Genomic DNA, 24499 nt, shown 5'->3' on the forward strand with positions numbered 1-24499 from the left:
ACAAAATATAACCATGGTTTCTGAGTTGCTCTGCCAGAAGGCTGGGGCACCCAGGATCGGATTTCCTAAGCCAGGTGTGGCCCTCCAGGATGAACTGCCCAGGCAAAGACACCAGTCAGCCAGGGAATGCCAGGGTTTTACAGGAAACAAGCAACTTCCAACATTGGTCCTTCAAGTTAGGAATGAGAGGGATATAGGATTTCCTGCCATGCCCTTTTCTCTTTGCTCTGCCTCTCTGCTGAACCCGAACAAGCGCTTGCAGTTCCTGAGTCTCTCCTCTCTAGGATTCTTTGCTTATTATGCTACTTTGTGGGGCTGATTATGCAAACCAGGGTCTCACGTAGACTAGGCAAGTGCCCTCCTGCTGAGCTGTACCTCAGTCTCCACCGTCTGCTGTGTTCCCTGGAGAAGTGTCGGAAGCACCCAGGAGACAACCTGGGGTTCACCGACTCCTGCTTTGTTGTCTGGACTGTGTGGTAAGCTCTGACCCCTTTCCTCCTGTGGAAATGCCCTGTGAATAGTGTGTCCTTCTCTGTAGGAGTCCAGGTCTGCATGCATCGGGGAGTCCATACTGGGTCTGCACATATAGGGGAATTCATGCACACTAGAAGTTCTGCACACATGTATCTATATACACACGAAGGCAATGTGAATAGACCTAGGGAGCAATGCACAATAAACTATGGACAGATGTGGATCTGTGCACACAGTAAGAGCTGTATATAATGGGGATCCATTCATACATTAGGAGCTTTACAAAGACAAGGATCTGTGTAACGGGAGCTGTGCACACGTGGGAATCTGTGCATGGGGAGATTCATGCACATATAGAAATCAATGCACATAGTGAGAGTCATGAACACATGAGGATCCATACACACAAGGATGTGTGCACACAGTAGGAGCTGTGTCCACAGGACTCCATGCCCACAGTGGGAGTTTTGCACACACCGAGCTCTTTGCACACCAAGATCCGTGCACGCAGGGCATCGATATACAGGGTGGGTGCGTTGCACTTGGTGGGAGCAGCAGAGCCCCAGGGTCACATACCAGCTCTTTTTTCCATTTGACTCACTTCTAAAATTCTCTGCTGATTTAAAATCCACTCCTGCTTGCTTCTGCAGCTGCGGGTCCCTGAGGAGCCAGGCTGGCTTACTTGACATTAAACAGGAAAAATCAGGCGAGAAAAGACAGAGTGGGAAGCGCGAGAGGATAGAGGACGCAGAGCTGTATGCACTGCGAGGCAGAGATTGCCCAGCGGCTTTCAGCACCCCTCGTCCCTAATTCCAGCAGAGCCAGAAGGTGTGGGATTTTGAAGACATATCAGGGAAAACATTTAGCACTTGAAACAAATAATTTTCTAGAGGCCTGGCTGGGGAGGAGTTTGAAGCCCACTGAGGGAGCTGGATAAGATGTATTCCTGGTTCCATGGGCATTAGAGAGGGCCCTGGGGAAGGACGGGGATGCTCCGCCTTGCGAGGCAGTAGAGGGGCTTGCTTCTGCCTTCCCAGCTGTGAGATGCGCAGAACTGGGGCTTTTGCCTCTTCAGGACTCCGGTGACTAACAGCCGATAAGGCTGCCAGCTCTGGTTTTGGTCTGCCTCACCCAGCATTAATGGCCTTCAGCCCCTCCCTCCACCACCCTGTTTATCTGACACCCTCCCAGCCACTTCCCTCCTTTCGGGGAGTCTTAGGGTGAAGCTGGGCAGCCTAGCTCCTCCCTAGAAGGAAGGTACTGTGGATACCAACAGTGCTTGGGGGAGGATGTGGGGCCTTCCTGTGCCTCCTCATCACTGCCTTGGGGTCCTGCTACCCAGGGCCACCTTCAGGCCTGCTTGCCTCATGCTGCAAGTGAGATCCTGTGCCCCATCCCAGATGGAGGGGTGGGAGGTCCCACCCAGCCCAGGGACTCCCCTGTGTTTTACCTGGCATTCATACAGACCTTCAAAGCTGGCTCCCTAGCCGTGCTAAGGATGCTGAGGGTTAAGTGCAAAACAAGATTCTAGGCCTGGAATGACTCATGAGCCGACTTAAAGGTTGTGGTTCCATTGCACAGGCCCCAGGGCAAAGCTGGGGGCAGGGAATGGACAGTTCCTTCTGTCTGTTTGGGTGTTTGATATGTGACTAAGATAACAGAAATGTCCCCTGATAAGAAGGGCCCCTTCCCCCAGTGCTCGCAAAGAGCGAAATGAACTGGGTTCTCAGCAGACTGCTCAGTCCTCCCTGAGGAGGAGCCCTGTGTGTGAGCTGCAGATAGCATGTTTTCCCCCACATCTATCACTTAGCAGGTCCATCTAGCTCTCTGGAGACAGTAAAGGTGGAGGCCAAGAGAAGACAGGAGCTTGTCTGCCATTCATTTACAATGTAGATGTGCTTGGAGGCACAACTTCCCTGGGAACCACATTTCCTTACTCTTTGCTCCTGGAAGTCTGAAGATCCTGCCCAAATCATGCAGATGGGCAGAGGTTAAGCCATCCTAGCCAGGCCATGCCCTCTCTCTAGGTCTCTCTGGCTTGGTCTTCAGAGCAGTGCCCAATTCCTGCCTCGCATCTCTGGTTCTAGGTCCTGGGCCATGGCAGGGCTCTACAGAGTCAGGAGTACAGCTCTTGTAGCTCGTGGCCACTTCTAGGGATTTACGTGGTACCTCCTCGCTGATAACTGCTAGCCGACTTGGCCTGCTTCATGCAGTGAATGGAGGAGAATGGAGATATGGCCTCTGTAGCTTTAGAGCCACCTCAGTAAAGGCTGGAGATTAGTACCTATGACTGGCTCACTTCTCACCTCCCAGTGCTTTGACCATCTCCTGCTTGCACAACATGTAGGTATCCAGGTCTATGTATCATGCCTCGCCGTTGCCTTTGGGGTTTGGTACCGGTTTAGATTCCATCAGTGTCGTCAAGAATGGTGCTGTGGACTCACTGCCGGGGTCCCTGGGAATCCAGCAAGCCATGCCATGAACCACACCGAGGGCTCCGGGGAAGTGGGGGGGAGCAGTGTGGTGAGCCCTGGGATTGTGTCACAGAAGGGGTTGATCTGTGGTTCTTAAAACCATACTTGGGTTTCAGTCTAAAAGTCACATCATTGGGCGTTTCTCCATGAAGACAACCATGTAGTGAGCTTTAGCCTAACCCAACAGAACGGCGCCCGCATTCTAACGCCTGTCCAGACCTTCGTCTGTGACTGTGTTCCAGGCTGAGAATGGAGTGGCACTATGGACCAGTGACTGCAGCGCCTCTGGCTGAGCTCTCCCCAGGGCTAAGTGTGTCTCCAACCACCCAATTCTGCCACCCCAAACTCCAGGTAGACCATTGAGGGAGACAGTGTTTTCTTTTCAGATCTTCCAGATAATTAAAGTGCCATCCGCGGTTCTCTGCTCTCGGTCCAAGACTTGCAGGGGAATTCTAATTCTCAGACGCTGTAGACGCTCAAGTGAGGAGAACCGACGGCTGCGCTGCTCTCTCTCCCCATCATGAGCTCACCTTGTCCCTCATCCCAGCATGCTTCTGGGCTGTCTTCTGGTTGACAGGGGTGGGAGGTGTCTGTGAGACTCCATGCTAGTGTGATGACTATTTGGCCAGTGCCTCAGGTTGGCAGGGAAGGGGGAGTAGGGATGCGAGGGGAGAAGAGGTGAGCATTTGTGCCCTGACGCCAGTAAGAATAGTCACACAGAAATCCCCAACACTGTTTCCGCAGCCTCACCCCGGTCTCAGGTTGCTGTGAAGAGACACCCTGACTGGCAACTCTTATAAAGGAAAACATTTACTTGGGGCTTCCTTATGGTTTCCAAGGTTTGGTTCATTATCATCATTTTGGGAAGCAAGGTATCATGCAGACAGACATGGTGCCAGAGAGGAGCTGAGAGTTCTGTATCTTGATCTGTAGATAACAGGAAGTGAACTGTATCCCATCCTGGGCATAGTTTGAGCATATTAAACCTCAAAGTCCACCCCACAGTGACACACCTCCTCCAACAAGGCCACACCTCCTAATAGTACCACTTTATATTGGTCAAACATTCAAACACATGAGTCTATGGGGGGCCATACTAGTCAAGACACCAAAACTCCACTACCGCAGCAGTGACCAAGGAGAGAAATCTGGCTTCTGCTGTTATTGCCCTGGAATATTTGGAATGGAGTGATTATGTCAGGGAATCTCAGAACATGCTTGAATATCCCATAGCTGTCTATCTAAGGAGGAGGTGTCAGGGACATGAGAAATTCAGCACAACAAGGCTAATTCATTCAAGCTAATTGTAATTTTTGTGCATGGACAAAAGAGACCTGTTCATCAAAGCCTGGGCCTATGAACAATGACCAGAGCTTTCCAACCAGAATAAGCCTCCTGAAGTCACACAGTGACACCAACGTCATCTTGGGTGGACACAGGTGAGCCATCCCCTGAGGATGGAGAGAACACAGAGGGAGGACCTCCCAGCCCAGCTGTACCTGCTGTCTGCTCTTCTTCCACTCTTCCCCAGCATCTTGATGAAGCAGGGGTGAAGCCTGAAGAGTCCCACACCATCGCAACCCATACATGGCACTGTTAGAAAGCAAAGAACCCATGACTAGAGAGGTCATGGACCCTCTGGGAGAGCCTCCCCCTGTGATTCTGCTAAACAGACATGGTAGTAAACCCACTTTTAATGACTTACTGCTCTGCCTGTCGATTAGCCTGCACAGATGGACGCCAAGCCAGACTCCCAGTGCGGAGAGGTGAGGAGCACACGAAGGAAGTCACGTCCCTTGCTCAGGACGTATGGGCCGTTGACAGGGTTGGTAGGGTCGTTTTTGTTTGTTTGTTTGTTTGTTTTTTGGTTTTTGGTTTTTTTTCTTTTTGAAAGATATGGCCTGTGGCAGTTTGACCATGCTCAGGGATAGCCACAAATCCAAGACGATTGGGCAACATGAATTAGACTCAATGAGCTGTTTTTTTTTTTTAATTTTTTTTTAAGACATAATGCTGGATGGGTAGGGAAAGAGGGTGCGTGTGGGAGGAGCTTGGGGAAGTTGTGAATATGATCAAAATTTGTATAAAATTTGCAAAGAGCTGATTTAAAACTGAGAAAAAAGGAAAAAGAAAAGATTAACAAAACAGAGATGTCACTGTGCCGTCTTTCTGAGATTTTTTGCCTGCATTATCACATAATTCTCATGAAGGTTTTAATAATGAAGTTTTTTCAGGGTTCAGTAAGCGTCCTTCTGCCACACCTCTCTTGACACCTGGGGCTCACCCAGACATGATTTGACCGTATGAGTTTGCAGGCATCAAATCCGGGCACAAGGTGGAGGTTTCTCTAAGTCGGTGGTTCTTTTTTTATTTTTTATTTTTTATTTATTTTTATTTTTTTAATTAATTAATTAGTTTGTTTATAAAAATTTTCACTTCCTCCCCTCCTCCCCATACCCTCCCATTCCTCCCACTCCCTCTCCCCTCCCCCCACTCCCTCTCCTCCTCCGTCTCCAGTCCAAAGAGCAGTCAGGGTTTTCTGCCCTGTGGGAAGTTCAAGTTCCTCCCCCCTCCCTCCAGGTCTAGGAAGGTGAGCATCCAAACAGACTAGGATCCCAAACAGCCAGTACACGCAGACAAAACAAGACCCAGTGCCATTGTAAATGGCTTCTCAGTCAGCCCCCATGTCAGCCACATTCAGAGAATCCGGTTTGATCACATGCTCGTTCAGTCCCAGTCCAGCTGGCCTTGGTGAGCTCTCATTCGATCAGTCCCCTTGTGTCAGTGGGTGAATGCACCCCTCGCGGTCCTGATTTCCTTTTTCATGTTCTCCCTCCTTCTGCTTCTCATTTGGACCTTGGGGGGCTCAGTCCAGTGCTCCAATGTGGGTCTCTAAGTCGGTGGTTCTTAACCTTCCTCACGCATGTGCCCCTCATTTCCTCATGTTGCAATGACATCCAACCATAAAATTATTTCATTGCTGCTTCATCAGTGTAATTTTGCTACTGTTATGAATCATAATGTAAAGATCTGATACGCAGGCTATGTGTTATGTCTCTCCGAAAGGGCTTGCAACCCACAGGTTGAGAACCTCTGCTTAAGTTTGACAGTGCCTCAAATTCTGTCTATAAATTATTTTCTGTTTGACACAGACCTGCGTTTGAAACTTAGCACTTGTAGATTCCATGGAACACCCACAAGTTGAATTTCTTCAGACTTCCTGGATCCCCTTGATGTTGGGTGGGGCCATGTGACTGGTTCCAACCAATGAGCCTCGGGAGGAAGTGGTGCTGGTGTATCCTGGTTAAAGCACGGAGGAACTGGCATGTGTCAGTCTAACGTCTCTTGCTGTCCCAAGTTCCTGAAAATGACGCACGGTGAAGCCCATACGATACTGAAGTGCAGCCTGAGCCCCACCCTGACTGTGGAGAGAGAGCCAAGCCACGCCAACCCCAATCAGCCAGAATAGAAAGAATGTCCCACTAAACCTCGCGATTCAAGGGCTTGTCTGTTGTTGCAGGGAGGCCTAACGCACTCTGACAGAACCGCACTGCTGAGAGGGAAAGCAATCCCAGAATGCATTGCTGTCTCCCACGTCTTCCTGAAAAATCTTGTCAGTACGCACGCTTTGTGAGATGCTCGCGTTGTGAGATGCGGGTCCTCCAGAAGAGATGGATAAAATGAGCCTTTTAAGATCCACGCCCCAAGCGCTCAGCTGTGGAAAGCACTTCTTACTCCGGTTTCCACAAATGATCAGATCGTGCCAGGGTTTGGCCAGGACTTCATGTGAGCCCTGGACGTGGCTCGGAGAGATCAGATTTCCTTAAAGTCACAAGATTAGAAGGCAGAAAAGCCGTCTTGCACTTTCCATAAGTATTATTTTAAGTTTTTATCTGTGGTACAGATTTATTACCTTATTTTCAGAGTCCTGCCTCGGGTGAGGGTTTTGTTGATCTTTTCCCCCCTCTTGGTTTACTTTCATCCGTTTTTATTTGATTGCGGGGCAGTGTTTTGTTTAAAGTGAATTCAACCTGAATGCTTCAAAGCCACACAGGACATCTGCATCACATCTACTTACTGACCGAGCTTGATTAAAGAGAACCTGGGAGGGAAGGTGAATTTTTGGATCAAGGCCTTAGAGTAGATGGCTGAACTTGCTTATAAAATCGACATTAAAACCATTTTGCATATTCATGGGATCCGTCTTGGCAAAAGAATTGACTATAGAATGTTAATACGGAGTTCAGCTCTTAATTAAAAGCTTTTAATAGGGAGTTAGGACAGGGTTGGTTCTGACATAGAGCAGCCCTGGTTTTCTTGTGCAGTTTGTAGCAAACATTTGGAGACCGCAGGTAATGCCTCAGCTCTGTTGCTTCCAAGATTGTGTTTGGTATTTCAGGCTCTGAGCTTTGCTGTCATTCTGATAAAAGTCACCCCAGGCTTCCAAATTTAAGAATATTGTCTCTCTCAATAGGACAAAAAAAAATGTGAGGACATGGTTGTGGATCTAAGAGTCCCATAAATGACTTTCCAGGCCAAGACCATCAGAGACAAAGAAACTGGAGGGGGTCTTAGACATTCAATGGCCACTTATGCTCCTCAAAAAAACTGCTCTCCTTGGACATGTCCACACACCCCACTTTCCCAGTGTCAGCAGACCTGTGGATGTCTCTCCCAGAGGGACAGAGATGGGAGTGATGCGGAAGCCAGCCAAGAAAAGGCCCTGGGTCTGACTGACTGATTCAGGTTCCGGCATTCACAATGACTTCCTGGTGGTGAACTAGTCGGGACCACGAGAGTTTCAAGTTCTTGCCCCAACCCATGAGCTCAGTAAATAATGACTAGAGCAAACGAGGTACAAGTTACCCTTTTTAGAGAAGAAATGTGTCAGTGTATGTGTGTGTGTGTATGTGTGTGTGTGTGTGTGTGTGTATGTGTACCATGCATGTATATATAAGCCTATATGTGTACATGTGTGAGTGTGTATATGTGAATGTGTATTTGCATGTGTGTGCATGTTTATGTATGTGTATGCATGCATGTGTGTGCATATGCCTTTACACATGGTGTTTCATATATATGAGTTTACACATGCAATACACACATACACATATATATATATTTGTACATGTAATACACACATACACACAGATATATATTCGTACATATGCATATGTGCATATTGCCTATAAATAAATTCTACCAATCTAGGATTGGAAACATTTGAAAGTGATTTTGCCTGTCCACGTAGCATTAGCAATCACATACATAGCAGTCCCATTATGGTAGGGCTTCTATGCCATCAAGACATGATGTAAAGTCTATTGACATTTTTTGGTCAAAGCATAGAAACCTCTTTTGCTGAAGTCTACAGGAGGATGTGTGGGCACTCTGCAAATACCGTTCCATTTCTCGTGAGGGAATCACACGTGCTGGGACACACAAGGATGATTCTATATGTCACTTCTGTGTGATACCAAGGCATGAAAGTCCTATGGTCTGTTCTTCGACAACCTCTCCCCCTCGGTCCTTGCTTTCTCGACCAAGAGCAAATGCTCTGCTTGTTTTGTGTAGTCAATGTTTGCTATTATGTGATGGCCTCCAGGGAAAATTCTGCTGGTACTCAGATGTTTGTGGTCTCTGGTATTACGGCACCTTGGAGGAACAGGTACCTAGAGTCCCAGAGAAGCCAGCGTATGTGTCCTGGGGCAGCCCTCCTCCTTCATGGGCTGGTGGCCTCATTTGTTAGCAGTTGCCCTGGGACTCATGGGTCCTACAGAGCTCTTAACCTGTAGTGACATTAGTCACGTGCGAGGTGTCTTCTCCTCGGCTTCAGGGAAGGTTGCACTGCCCATTTTACAGACGAGACAAGGATTGCAGAGAGAGAGAGAGAGAAAGAGAAAGACACCCCAACCTGTCCCTGAGGTATTGGCATGTAGGAGTGGAGAGATCCCTATATGGAAGTGAGCCCGACTCAGCCTGTGTCTCCATGGAGGCCCCAGGGAGGATGGTCCCACCCTTATGCATGCCATCAGGTAAGATATACAGAGGAAACACTGATGGAGATGCTGTAGGAAGGAAGTTGGATATCCTGGGCAAAAGCCAATGTGATCTCCCCATGGACCAGAGAGGCAAAACCACCAAGTAAGTCATTTGCTGGGTCCGTAGGGTACCTGTCACCCTTGGAGCCATGTCTCCAGTTCTTTGAGAAGTGATTGCCCTGAAAGCCAAACCCACAGAGTCAGGTGAGTGTTCCAGGAACTGACACTAAGGACATAGGGTGCCTTGCTTGATGTTACTAGGTCCATGGTTCCCATGGCTCTCACCTTGATTCCCAGAGTTCTAGAAACCAGGATCGTCCTGCATCCCATAGCCATAATTGGTTCCCACCGAGGCTTTCTTCTCTAGAAATAGGACCAGAGATGCATACAAATGTGCTATCATCCATTCTTGTCACTTTCTACTCATGAAAAGATTCACTGTTTAGGAAAATACAGGGTCATTGTTTCCCTATTTAAACAACACTTGGAAAACTAAATCAATGCATAAAACTCATTTCAGTCGCTCAGCACTTATGAACATGGGAGTTTAATTCAGGAATATTAATTAATACTTAGCAATTATGAACATTTGTCTGGATGTCTCCACTTCATGCAAGTGGTGTGAGGTGACAGGGCATTTGCCCAGGGAGACAACCACAGAGCCTTTCCCCAGCTCTCCTGGCTCGTGTCTCTGAGCACTGTGCGAGGCTTGCTGGACACCGGCTTCTGCCTCCCTGCCTTTTGCTCCTCCACTTGGCGAATGGGACAGTGCATGGACTTGCAGAACCTTGGGGGTGGGGGCTCAGGTTAAAATGTGGACCCCAAACATCTGCTTGGTGAGAGTGTCGCATGCCTTCAGCCAAACAAAGCACGGGGCTTGACACAGAAAGAAGACCAAGCTGTCAGCCACCAAGGTCCAGATACATTCTCTGTTGTACCCATTCAGACTGTTCCTAAGTCATCTCCCCCTCTCCGTTCCTCTCTCCCGCTCTTACAGTCCAGCCTTTGGTCCTTCTTTGTTTTGTGCTGCGGGTCCAGCCCTCTGGACAGAAGGGGCTACTACCTGCCTGCTTGGATGCCTCTTGCAGTAGGTTCCCACTTTACCTCCTACAGGAATGCTCCTTCCCAGACCCTTTTCTCAGCTTGCTCTGTGAGTTCTATTATAGGCAGGAAGCATAAAGCTGCAGCATTGGACCCCAGAGACCCAGGTTCAAATCCTAGTACAGCAAGTTACCCAGATTTCACATGGATGGTTGTATTTCTCTCTTCTGAGGACCTCCTTTGGAAGCTGATCTACTCTTGGGTCTGTGTGAGCAAATCAGTGTGGCCTCTGTGACTCGCCACTGACCTGGTTGAGTCTGTATCCCCAATCTTCTGGGCCATTGAGGAATCTCTCGTCACTGGGGTACATGTCTTCTGACCAGACTTAACTCAACAACGCATATCAAATACGTCCATGCCTGCAACACTCACCTCCATCTCCATGGTGTTATATAGGATCCCATGTCTCTCTGGCCCCTCACCAAAGTGATATTGGCTCACCCCAGATCCTCACCCTTGCCTGCTTGGCTGGACCTCATTTCTCTTTCTGGGCCCTTCTTGCCCCATCTTCAGGTAGTGCTGTGGATTTTCAAGACCTTGCCGTGTTCCCCTGCAACTGTGTCTGGAATGTGTATTGACTGTGCTCCATACCACAGCACTACAGTCCTGAGTGGACTTACATGCCTGTTTCGTTAGGATGCTCACGGTATGTTTGCTGTAATTTGCTGTACTGTCTGTCCCCCAAGTGCGCAGCGAGCTGGTTCAGCACGGTCCCAGCTGTGGTCATCTCTGCATGTTGCATGCAGACAGCCGTCCTTCAGATTCTGTTGAGCTGGTGCTGCCGCAGGGGGCGAGCAGGTGTTCTTTGGCTCCCCTTGAATGCATTTGCTCAGTTAACGCCCCAGAGTTTGCGCTTACGTGTCAGGCGCCTTGCTTGTGAAATAGTGTTTCCGGCCAAGGCTTGTGTTCTGGCTGCCCGTCCTAGCCCACCTGTGTCCCGTGTTCTCTCTGTCTCTGTGATGACAATGTTTGACTAGATGGTCCCTGAAGGAGTCTCTGTCCCCACCAGACTGGGATGGGGCCGTTTTTCATCCTCCTTTCTCTCCCCTGGGCTTTATGTGGGAGCTGATTCTGTGACATCTGAGGAAGTCATAAGTCACTGGTGAAGTCGTTCCTGGATGTGGAAGCCACGGGGCTTGGAAAGGGGTCAACTCCTCTCTGGTGATCTGACTCACTGGGGTTCTGAGGCTGAGGAATGCCCCCCTTTGCAGCCTCTCATTGGCCTCTGAGGAAGAAAAGTCAGGTGTCACCGAGCAGGAGGCTGCCAGTAAAACAGGGGGATGTGGCAGCTCCCACCAGAGGGACGGGACGAGCTCCTGGGACGTGGGGTCATCAGTCGGTGGCGGCTAGAGAATGGTTGCGCAGTGACACTGGGATAGACGCCAGCTTCTCTGGTTGTTTTTGGACCATGTGGTCTGGCCATTCCAAAAAGTCAGCCTGGAGTTCCTGGAGGAGGGAGTCAAGTCCAATGAGAAAGTGAGTGTGAGGGAAAGCGGGAATGAGAGAAATGGTGGGGGTCCCGTTTGTCACACGTGGCAAACTCAGGCCATATGCATGCACGGTCATGGTGCTAAAGAGAGAGAAGAGGCGGGGAAGACCTGTCTGGCCACCTATGTCCACCTTCCCCTTAATTCTTCCTGCAAATGACTCTCCTGTGTGGGCTCAAGGGTGCCAGGATATTGTCTCCCAGAGATCTTCAAAATACACAGAACCTTCACCATCATAGGTGCACTGGGATGACCCTGCCCAAGGCCACCCCATTTGAAGCAGAACCAGAGCAGCCAGTCCCAACATGGCACACATATTTCTGAGCCCCACCCTGAACCTGGGAGGGTTTTGGAGATTGTCATCCTCCCGGGACTCTGGGAGCTTCATGCAGGCAGGAGGAGATGCGATGTCACCCATGGGTTAACGACCCATGGCGGTAGAGAAGTGTCACATCGTAGAGAGTTAAAAGACCCCCCTCCTCTATCAGTGCAGCTCCCCGACTCTGGTCTGGCCACCTTTGCTGAGCGCGTGGCTAGTGTCACAGTCTCCTCATTATCTGATGAGATACACAGCTGAGTTCTGGCCCAGCTCTCCAGGAGCCCACAAAGGAGACCACACAGCCGCTGCTTCAGGTAGGCGAGGGCTACAATAGCCCTTTGAAGGGTAGGAACCTCCTGCGAGGGGCCCGGGCACAGCCACCCAGAGGAAACTATAAAAACAAATGAATCCCAGAAGGCCCATTGCTTTGCAATTTTCATTTGCCTCAGAGAAAGAACAGCCTGTCTCTGTCCCCGCTCCGTGGCCCCACGGACATCCTTCATCCCGAAAAGTGCCCCCCACCCCCATCTTCAAACTCCTCCCATGGTCTCTTTCAGAAGCTCACTCAGATCGGTGGTGGGCCAGGTTTTCAAGGCCAGTCTTGGGGCTCTATGCTCTACCCATATGACCTCCCAGCCACCCAAGTCACCCAGAGAGCACTCAGAGGTACGAGTAGGAAGACATATTGTCTGGGAAGAAAGGAGGCCCAACTCTTACACACCCCACATTTATCCTCTAAATCTCCACTGGTCACTCCCACCCAGCACCTGGCACCCAGTTCCTAGTACCCAGCATCCAGCAAGGGAGCTGGATCATTCCTCCTGACTTGCCAGAGCCCTAAGGATCCAGGTTAATGTGGCTTGCGGCTCTTGAGAGGTAGCCTGTTTGTCCATCATTATTTGCTGTCTCTGACCTACCCAGCCTTGCTCTCAACTGAGTTGACTGTGAGGATCTGGAATGGAAGAAGATTCTACTGTTAGAAGCAAAACACGCTGCTTCCTCCCTGGCTGTGCGCAGGCATTTGTCAAAAGGACAGCTTTCTGGAGGAGGCAGTGACAGGGGTGAGTGTGTGTGGAGCTTGGGGCTGGCAGCAAGCCTGAGGCTGCCCAGAGCTGGTTCCCCCTCAGAGGCCCAGGGCTCTCCTTGAAGTTCTTACCCAGTGGGGAATGAAGCCTTTCAGCTAAGGGAGGTGACTCCGGGCTTATCTCCAGCATCTCAGTGCATGCCATTTCAGATGAAATGATCCCTCAGGGTGGCCAGCAGTGTCCACTGCATGGCCCACGTGAGGCTGTCCTGAGAAACCCATGGCCTCTATGTCTGGGATCCTTGAAACTGGCTGGCACAATCTTAGGTTGGGGGCCACAGTGGGGCCAGGACCAGACAAGGAACAGAAAAATGCCCACGTCCTTGCTTCTGCAACTACTCTAACCTTTCCTGTAGTGCGGGCTGTCTCAGTCTAACCTGTGTGACATGGGCTGTCTCAGTCTCCGTTTACCTCTGAACAGAGCTAGGCTGCTACTGGATATGAACGGCCAACTCCGCATGCTCAGAAGCAGCCTAGAAGAGGTGGAGATTTTGATCTCTGCAGGTGGGGTCTGGGACCCCAAATGACAGCTGACAGGCTCCCCGGTCGAGCAGACTCACTACGGATCTGGTGTGCCAGCCTGAGGCCTGCAGCTGCTTGATGGGGGAGGGGTGGTTCCTCTTACCCAGGGCTCCTTCCACCTCTCTGTCAAGGTGGGAAAAGCGCTCTGGCGGCCAGCTTTGAGAAGGCGCACCACATGTGACAGTGCCAGCACAGACCTGGTCTCGGGGTCTTAGAGGCCCCCTCAGGTGGTAGGGAAGGGAGCTGGCTTGAGGGCGGAGTCAGCAGTGTCTTCTCTCAGCCTAATAACGTCAGTCTGGTCTTCACCAACAGTTCTTCCATCCTTCCGTCCTTCTGTAGTACCTTCAGTACTCTGCAGCTCCTTTGTCTCCCTACAGTATGGAGGATGAGACCAGCAGATAGGACTTGCGTTCCCTGCCCCCTGTCCAAGCGTGAAGCTGCCACTGGCCTAGTAAAATTCTCCTGCAGTAGGAAGACGCTGATCACCGGGCATGGTGGGAGGCCCTGTTCTAAGCTCTGTGGGCTGCTAGGTCCTCTCTGGTCTCTTCACTGTGTCTCCCCCTTCCCTCAACAGCAACTAAGTGCAAGTCAGGTGCTCTTGGCAAGTGTCTTGGTTACTGATCTATGGCTGCGATGAAGCACTAGGGCCTTAGCAGAAAGCGTTTATCTGGGAACGTGTTTACAGCTTCCTAGTCCACGGTGATCTTGGCAGGAAGCAGACCCGGCATCGCATTGGAGCAGTAGCTGAGAGTTTTACATCCTGATCCCCCAAGCAGTAGGCAGAGAAGGAGATGCAGAAGGGGAGGGGAGGAAGGGGAGAGAATGGAGGTGGAGGAAGAGAGAGACTGGACCTGGCATGGGTTTTTGAAACCTCAAAGCCCACCCCCAGTGACACCTTCTCCAACAAGACCACACCTCCTAATCCAAACAGTTCCACCAATGGGGGGAGCACTAAGGGTCAAATACAGGAGCCCTTCTCATTCAAACAGCCACATCTGGAGCAGGCTCCCAGCTAGGGAAGGAAAGAGCCTCCTCCCCTCTAGACTGTCACCATCATGGTAACACGACCAGCTCGAGCACTGGCAGGAAATGTCCCCGTGACCCTCAGAGCTCCCAGACAGTAAAGCCGATCACTACTCCTGCTTAGTCTGTTCGCCCAGAGAGGGTGAACCGCACTCCCCAGGCCTCCCCACTCTTGAGTAGATGCTGGGGTTCAGCCCAGGATCTAGCTGTCGACCCGTCACCTGTCACCCTGACCTTGATGTAGGGATTTTCACTGTCCCTCCTTCCCCAGGTTCCCTGTAGCTTGCCATCTGTTGTGAATCCATAAATTTAACATTTTTTGGTCATTTGGAATTGATTCTTAAAAGTATTGCTGAGGCCAGCACTTGTAATCCTACCTTTTTGAAGTCTGAGGCAGGAGGACTGAGAGTTCAAGGCCAGCCTGGTCTATGTGCTGAGACTCTACCTTCAACATTAACCAAAGCAACCAAAGTCCAACTTGGTTTGCTGATGCCTTAGGGTTTTTAATTCAGATGCTGGATGAACGTTCCATCCTTCAGGTCTTGGACCATTGTGCTGGTATCCAACTGAGTTTGACGTTTTGTGGCAGGGTGGCTGTAATTGAATGAGTACAGAGCATAGATGAGAAATCTCCATGCTATCAACCTAAAATGGCTGTAAAAATTAGACTCTAAGGCTGGGCAATGGTGGCACACGTTTTTAATCCCAGCACTCGGGAGGCAGAGGCAGGTGGATCTCTGTGAGTTCAAGGCCAGCCTGGTCTACAAGAGCTAGTTCCAGGACAGGCTCCAAAGCTACAGAGAAACCTGTCTCGAAAAACAAAAACAAAAACAAAAATTTAGACTCTAAAATTAATAGACATGAGTTTAAAAAAAAACAGGAAATGTTCCCTCTTGCTTACATTCGGAAATAGTTGAAGTCACAAAGGTAGAAACTACTGTCCTTTGCCTTCCATTAAATCCACTGTGAGCCGAGTTTAGTTGTTCACATGGATCCATACAGACTTTTGATAAATGGGCATTTTAGCTGGCAGTTAGTCGTCGGTCCATTCTGGGTTCCTGAGGTTCTCCCCCATCCCCCGCTGGGTTTGTTAGATAAAGCCTTGCAGCAATTAGGGACTGACCTTCTGGGAATAGTGGCTCACACTTGTAATCCCAGCACTTGGGATGCAGGAAGCTTGCAAATTTCAGGGCAACCTGGGCAGTACTCTAGTGGAGGCGGAGACAGCTCACAGATGGACCACCCAGCCCAAGCACCTGCTCGTGGCATTTCCCGCTGCAACCTCGCGAAGACACAATCAGTGTTACCAGCATCCAAAGGGATCCCAACCTAAGAGGCAGCTCCAGAGCCTGTCATACTCCCAGCCCAGTCCACAGTGACTCTGCAGGTCCCCCCTCTTTCTTGCCCTTCATTTGGCAGTAGGGGTACCTATACTGTCTCTTGTCACACTTGTGGAGGCAGAAACTGGACACCCAAGCAAGGTCCCGTCAGTCCCATAGCTGGGACTTCCAGTCTCCCTGGTGCCCACTTTTCCCATCAAGACTGGACTTAAAGAATCGTTGTCTGGTAGGAGACACAGTGGGAAGCCACTGTGAGTCTGACTGGTCTTGTTCCTTTTTGGGTCTGAACTCCTATAGGTTTTTCTTCATCCCAGAATCCAGAAATTTCGTTGTTGGCATGGTCCCCCTTTCTTTCCAGATCCAAGTCCCCCTTTAATCTGAAGACTTTGACTGAGTGGATATTCCTCATCTCTCTCCTTAATGGCTGACACCCATCTCAGGATAGGGGGCTCCCCAGAAGTGTCTGACCTCAGGACTCGCTCCTCAATGTCTACTTTCTCATTCATTGCCTCCTGGATTAAAACCACTTCCTGTCTTCAAAGAGAGAAAAAAAAAGACCCTTGGAAGCTCCAGAAAGCTTAGGGGTGAAATGTTTCTCTGTGTAACAGTCCTAGCTGTTCTGGAACTCACTCTGTAGGCCAGGATGGTCTTGAACTCACAGAGATCCGTCTGCCTCTGCCTCCCAAGTCTTTGGATTAAACGCATGTGCCACCACCACCCAGCTCCCGAGAGTCTTTTTTGATAGTTTTGAACCTGCTCTTTCTCTTTCAGAGCAGACCGCCTCCTTCCCTGGGGCCTCTTCGTGTCTGCTCCTCATGGACGTCTCTGCTCTTGACCCAGTGTGCATTACGTGTCTTCTCCGATCGTTTAGGGACTCCTGATTGATGATGCTATTTCCTGTCTCTCTTCAACCACCCCAGTGGTGGTTGGTATGGGCAGCTCAGAAGTTGTGTCCAGACTCATCCAGAATAGAAAGGACCCCAAACTGGAAGACAGGATTCTCTAGGATCCCAAGTGCTCCCCAAGTGGGGTAAACAATGGGGCCCATGTACACTGATGCCATCCCCAGTTTCTAATCCAGCTGACTCCTACCCAGCCCACCACTTGGCTTTAGGGATAGCAGGGTGTCAGTATAAGATACAGAAAGCAGGACAGCAGGAGCAGACTGGCAGGGGCTGACCCATTCGAACAAACTGAAAGGCCTTAAGGTCCAGTGGAGCAAAGGTCATCCTTTTCTCATTCTAGGGGCAAAGGGGTCACTTAATACCTTAACCCTGGGCTTCTTCCTGCTGTAGATGATGGCCACACCTGTGTTTCTGGGGTCACTTCCTCTTCCACCTCTGGGGGCACCACATGAGAAACCCAAATGTGTTGTATGCTTATGTGTGTGTGTATGCATGCATGTGTGTTTTTATACATGTGTGTATATATGTGTGTGTGCGTGTGTGAACAAGCATGTGTGTATGAGCATATGTATGAATGTGTATATATGTGTGCTAATGCTTGTGTGTATATGTGTGTTCATGTATGTATATATGTGGGCATGTGCATGTGTGCGCATGTGTACACACTCATGCATGTGTACGTGTACACATGTGTATGTATCTGCCTTTATATATGTGTGTGATACATGTATATACATACATTATGTGTATGTATGTACATGTTTATGCATGTGTACATATGTGTATATGCACATGTGTTATTATGTGCATGTGTATGCATGTGCGTTTATGAAAGTGTGTACTGTGTATACATGCATGTGCATGTGTATGCATGACACATGTATATGTGTGTTTATGCATGTGTATATGTGTGTGCATATATGTATGTCTCTGTGCACATGAATATGCATGTGTGTATGCATGTATGGTTATATGGGTATGCATGCATGTGTGTGCATTCATGTGTGTCTCCCTATGTGTGCATATGCATGCATGTGTGCATGTGTGTATGCATGCATGTGTGTATGTGTGTGCATGAGTGTCTGTGTGTATGGATGTATGTTTGCCTGTGCACACTATGTGCTCTTTCTGACAGTCCAGCTAAGTCTCCTCTGCAGCAGCATCTGGCCTGCACTTTCCTTGAGACAGTTTTCAGTGTCTAGTTTATATATGTGTTTCTTCTGCTGTCAGACACTCTGATTCATCTCAGCCTTTTCAGCCACCGGCACCATTCTTTGCACATGCCAGACACTCAGGCCATGCTGGGGGGTGGATGAGTGTGCGCATGGATGGAAGGAATGGAAGGGAAGGAAGAAAGAGTGGGGGGTGATGAGAGGGCAGACATGGAGCAGATGGACACTTCACAGCCAGTGTGGCATGCCTTCCTTTGGTCAGCACGAGGCCCTTATGATTTCTTAGTACCCAGTGGTCAGGGGCACTGCTCTCAGTCCAGCTGTAGCAGCTCTGCAGCCTGCTTGGGGCCAGGCAGGGCCGGGGGGAGCCACAGGAGGCCCATGCACGGGGCCCGGGTAGCCCTGCAGTGGCGAGGCCATCTTGAGCCCAGATGTTTTACATTTGCCCATGTCTACAGACATGTGGGGGTCAAGGTGACATCAAGGGGGTTAGGCTGGGAGGCTCTCAGTCAAGAAGACTAATGAACCTGCCACTTGCTTCTGCCTGAGCCCCAGGCCCCTCCGGCAGATGAAGTCAAACCCAAAATGTACCCTACTGGGACAGCCCCTGCCATTCTGTGCTTTTCATGGACTATCCTGTGCTTCCCCTGGTGGGCTGGCTCAGCTCAGATATCAAAAGCTGTTGTAATTATTTCCTCCCACTGAGGAAGGCTTCCATTTAGCTTTCTCCCCCCGCCCCTATTAATTATCTAATTATAACCACATTCTCCAATAGAGCAGCCTTTGACTCTCTGCCCGGGACCACTTTAAAAGGCTTAAATATTTGGAGTACTCTGAACTTGAAAAAAGGGAGAGAGGGAGGAAGAGGGAGCGAGCAAGCACACGTGTGTGTGTGTGTGTGTGTGTGTGTGTGTGTGTGTGTGTGTTTGTGTGTGCCTAATTTTAGGGAAAATTATTTTAGACTTTCCAGATTGTTGTCCTGATTCCAGGGGAAAGCATTTGGGAGCTTTGACAAGCCCCTCACAGAGTTCAGGTCCTGGGAACAATATGGCTGAATGTCTGAGACCCTTGCACACCAGCCAGTGCAGACGTGGCAGTGTGGTGTGCTGCCCTGGACGGTCAGTAACAAGTCAGATGCAGCCCCTACTGTGGCCACAGCAGACCTGGCTGCTCCCACCCTTAGTGACTTCATCACCCACCCCCACGACACTTTCAGGGTGCTGTTGATGCTTGACAGCAGCTTGAACCAGCTCCTGTTTTCTCCTCCCCCTGTGGACCACGTGGCAGTAATGCGACCTTGGACTACGTGGCCACCCCCTTCTCATTCTGACCCTCAGTCCAGCGTCTAAGCAATTCGCTGCACATCTTCATGGAACTCAGGGTGGGCACAGATGTGTGGTGGAGACCTGTTGTCAGGACCACCGGACCCCTCAAAGACGGGACATCCCTCCAGCACAGGTGCTCCTTCCCCAAAGAGCTGTCCTCTGTCCTGTCTAGACAACATGCCTTTCCAGCAGTGTGGTTTCAGACTAGTCTTCACTAAGAGAGGGCCGTATGTATGTCCATATGTGTATACATGTATGCATGTGTAAGTGTGTTGCCTCACAGGTCACGGGTGTATGGCACGTGAACACAGCTCTGTTGGCCAGCATGACATCTGTTGGGCTGCCCATATGGAATGCTGCAGGAAATGGCAGCAGTAGAGGCTGGGCTAGGGGGCACCCAGAAGGTTCCCACACCACATCCTGGTCAGAACAGAGTTGGTAAGCGGGAGTGAGCGGCAGGCCTCATTGGCTCCATTTTCACTGACTCACGGGACTTAAAAACCAGCTGTATGACCTTGTAGTGATAGGAGTGTTTTAACTCAGTAACAGCCGAGGGAGCAAGAAACACAACACAATATACACTACACACCTCACTGAACATGTATGTCACTAATACCCACTCTACACATACTAAGCAACATCATGTATACACTTTATACACAGCACACATATACTATGTACACACATCACATACCACACACACATTATACACACATAGCATATACCACACACTGCATACATACATCGCAATCTTATGCACTCACATAGATCTACCACATATATACTATATATACACACCACACACACCACACATACACTATACACACACACCACATACCACACACACACACAGTATATATACATCACACACTACACACATATCACACACCACACATGCTATACACACAACACATGTACGCTATACACACACATCACAGATACACTATCCAGACACATCCCATACCACCACACCACACACACACTATATACATTACATACTACACATAAACAGTATCACACACACACACACACACACACACATTTTCTCCACTCAACCTGTACACGCGTGTATGCCCCACACCATGCACAAAAGTGTGTAAATGAACTCCGGGCCTATACAGATGTTGAAGCTATCGTACTATTAGGTCTCAGATTATACTTTGAGGGAAAAGGGTTGAGATGCTCATAGAAGTTTTCTGCACATTAATGCAACTTCTTGGGACTCTACCATTATTTCATTTATATTTTATTTATTTCATTTATATTTCATTTATTTCATTAATATATATTATTTCATATATAAATGATAATTATATATAATTATATAAAGTTTAAGTATAAATTCCCAAGAATTTGCAAAGAGAAATCCACCTGCCTTTGATGGCCCACCCCCATGCAGCAGTCTGTTTTCCTGATCCTCACCCCATCTCTCCTAGCTCTGGGCAGCCCACCACCTAAGTGGCTTCCCATTAGCCTCGTACACTGTGGGCGTCTCTCTCAGGGGTCAGCGTGTGACCCTGAGAAGAATATGGTGCTCTACTTCTGTGGGACAATAGTCTTTTATCCTATCACTTGTATTATTTTTAATGATCCCTGATTGGTCAGTAGCCAGGCAGAAAGTAGAGGCAGGGCGACAAGAACAGTAGGATTCTGGGAAGAGGAAAGATGCAGTCTGCAGTCATCACCCAATCAGAGAGGAAACAAGATGAGAATGCCTCGCTGATGAAAGGTACCAAGCCACGTGACTAACACAGACAAGAATAATGGGCCAATAAAAGGTGTAAGAAAGAGTTAATAAGAAGCCTGAGCTAATAGGCCAATCAGTTTATGATGACTGTAGACCTCTGTGTGTTTCTTTGGGACTGAATGACTGTGGGACTGAGTGGGACAGAAACCTCAGTCAACACTGCGCTATGTGGACCTTCCAGGGCCTGGGAACTCTGAGGTCTGGCCCTGCACCTGTCCAGCTTCTGCAGGGTGTGGCATCTGAGAGTGGTACACATGATACAGGGCCAGCTCTCCGTACCCGCAGCCCCAGGCTCCCTCAGAGAACGGTCGTACTTCCCCAAATGTCAGATGCTGTAACATCTCATCCCCTCTCCTTCTCTTTCAGACCTGCCTGCACATCTCAGGCAAGGGTGGAACCGGATGCATCTGCGGCTCTGACTTCTGGCACCTGGACAACCTCGTGGCTCCTCATGCCCCCAGTGCCCCAGCTGAGTGTTCAGAAGGGACAGCAACGGCATGGGGCAGCGACCCAGGTTCACATCCTTCTCAGAGATACCCATGGGATGGGCACCAGCCTACCTGCCAGTGACTTTTGTGCCCTCATCTCCTCACCATTGGATTCTCCTCCTGGGTTTTGGTTTTGCTGGGGGGGGATCTTTATGGAAAGCTCTAGATTCAGGAGTGCATTTGTAAGGATATGTTGGATTGTATTTCCCTCTAAGTGCCTTTTTTTAATGTATATTTTTAAATAAAACAGAAGTGCATTCTTGTAGAACCTGTTTAAACTGGACCAAGGCTCTCAGAACAAGAACCCAAGACCCCTCCCACCCCAGACCTCCCGTGACTGTTTCGAGGAAGCCTGGAACTCTTGCTCACACATTTCCTGCTCTTTATCTCTCCGTGGCCTGCTCAGCTAGCTATTTTTCATAGTCCCCGTTCAGTGTATATGTTGCTTATTTGTTTATTTATTGAGATATTTTAGCAGCTAAGTGACTGCCACGCGCTGTGTATGATGCTCCACACCCAAGAACAATAAAGAGGCCCGCACAGCCCTGCCGTTGCCCCTCTGTTCTCATCTCTACGCCCGAAAGGGTCGCAGAAACGAAACACCTTGTCACTCTGAAGGGGACGAGCAAGGATGAGAGACATGCATTTGATTCTCCACACATTGCTAGTGGTAGAACTTTCTAGAAGGCAGCAGTGCTCAGGTGTTAACGCCAGTGTAGGCAGACCTAAGCCTACGAACCAAAGTGTGTTGATTTCTGTCCCGGTGACAACAGAAGGACAAACGAGCAAACAAACAAAAACGGGGAGACAACTTGAAAGACGGAATACTCTCTTTGGCTAATGGCTTCAGAAGCTTTAGTGTGTGACTGGCTGGTCCCATTGCTTTTGTGTCTGTGGCAAGGCTGTAAGCCATGGTGGGGAGAGTGTGGTGGGAAATTACTCATCTCACAGTGGCCAGTGGTCGGGAAGCAGAGAGAGAGAGGAAAGGGGTCAGGGACCCACCGCTGGAGAGGCCTGGCCAAGTTCAAGGCCAGGAATCAGCAAAGGCTCCAAATTGTCCCTTCAGAGCAAAACCCCATTTATGTCCTAGAGCACGTGGCTTACAGTTTCTCCTTCCTGGGACAATAGGAGGCTGCCAGGATGAACATCCTTTGACCAGAGCCCGACAGCGACTGCTCTGTGTCACCAGAGGTGGCTGGAGAAGTGTCCACATGAGGGTGTGTCTGTAAGACCATGAAAATGTTGGAGTTGGCGGTGTTCCACTCCTGTGGGCTATGGGGTCAGAGGTCTCTGTGTGATGTTCAGGTTTTGTCGAGGGTGAATGTCCTACAGGAAAGAGTACAATCCAGTCACAGGGGTTTCAAATCCTGACACCATCTAGTGTGCGCTAAGTCCAGTGACATTTCCAGGTGGTGACTACAGAGCAAAAGACACCGAAGGATGGCCACTACCCATGCAGCAAGACAGAGGAGAGGCTGGCACAGTGACCACAGGGCAGACAGCAGAGAAGAGGCCGGAGGAATGAGGCCTGAAGGCAGCATGGGCCAAGCCATAAGCAGGTCACATGTCACATGTGGGGTGATCCTTGGGTTTGTGGAGTGCCATCTATGAGATATAGGGTGCAGGGGATAGAGGGCCTTAGGGGAAAGAGCAGAAATGAAGGGTTGTGGGGACAGGCTGGCAGTGTGACGCCAGCAGACATGGAGTGACTGCAGGGACTGACAATTGATAGGATTGGGGGGCCTGGGATTTGGCAAGAGGCATCCATCTCAAAATGGGATCTCTGTAAGGCTGGGCACAGGCTGCCCACATTGGCTGCTGAGTGGTTAGAAGGAGGAGGGTCTTGTAGGGAGCTTCATGAGGTTCGGCCTCTGCTCTTAAGGTGCCTTGAAACAAGAGCCACACAGGTCCACTACCTGCGGCAAATGGGCAAGTATGTGTGAGCGTGTGTATATGTTTGTGTGTATGTGTGTGTGTGTATGGCTATACATGTGTGTGGGTGTACATATGTGTGGGTGTATGTGTGTGAGTGCACAAATGTGTATTGTACATGTGTACACACGTTTGTGCATGTATGTGTGTGTTCATGTGCGTACATGTATTTGTGTATATGTGTGTGGATACACATGTTTATGTGTGTATACACACGTGTGTACATATTTGTATATACATGTGTGCGTGTATGTGTGCGTTTGTGTGTATACACATGTTTATTTGTGTGTGTATATATGTTTGTGTGCACACATGTGTCTATGTGTCTGTGTATATCCCTTCATGTGGAAGCTAGGAGCTTGGCAGTTGGTGTCTTCTAACACTCTCCACATCATTTACTTATTTACTTTTAATGGCATTTATTTATATAGCATACATGTGAACACGTGTGTACAATGGCACACACGTGCAGATCTGCAGAAGTCAGCTCTTTCCTTCCGTCAAGCAGTGCTAAACCCAGGCCATCAGGCATGAAGACAAATGCCTTTCCCACCAAGCCATCTCACTGACCTTGTTTCTTGAGGCGCTTGTCAACTCAGCTAAGCTGGCTGCTGCAAAGACCTGCCTGGCTCTGCTTTCCCAGGGCTGGGTGCTGGGGTCAGACTTACGCCACCACACCTGAGCTTTTTATGTAAGTGTGAGGATCCAGGCTGGTTTTCATGCTGGCAGTCACTTTCCTGACTGAGCAATCTGGCGTCAGGATTCTTAAAGAGCACAGCTCTGGTGGAAGGGACGAGAAGGAGTTGGAGGGAGCCGTGGGGCTCTTGCTGGGAACGGCTCCATTTCTCTGGCATGGGGTGGCAGAGCCCCCTCTGAATAGCTGCTGGGAGCAGCGCAGGCAGCCACCAGTGACCCAGGGAGAGCATGACACCCAGAGGTTGTCAACGTTTATCCCACCACCGACGCCGGGTCAGATTCCTCCGGACTTCATGGTCCTACACTCCTCTGAGCTGGATTTCTGCTTATAACAGAACGTTTTAACAAATGAATGTCCGACGCTTCCAC

The 24499-nt window shown here is 49.6% G+C and overlaps 1 protein-coding gene across 1 annotated transcript in view; it reads left to right on the forward strand.

Annotated features, from left to right (window-relative positions):
* The window catches only part of Twist2 (twist family bHLH transcription factor 2), a 51492-nt gene extending 29445 nt beyond the window's left edge, over positions 1 to 22047 (forward strand). The window contains exon 2 of the mRNA XM_048441740.3: positions 21381 to 22047. The gene's annotated coding sequence lies outside the window, so the exon portion shown is untranslated. The remainder of the gene's footprint in view (positions 1 to 21380) is intronic.
* The last annotated feature ends 2452 nt before the right edge of the window (positions 22048 to 24499 follow it).

This window comes from Myodes glareolus, chromosome 1 (assembly GCF_982192425.1).
Source record: "Myodes glareolus chromosome 1, mMyoGla1.1, whole genome shotgun sequence".
In the NCBI taxonomy this organism is placed as follows: Eukaryota; Metazoa; Chordata; class Mammalia; order Rodentia; family Cricetidae; genus Myodes; species Myodes glareolus.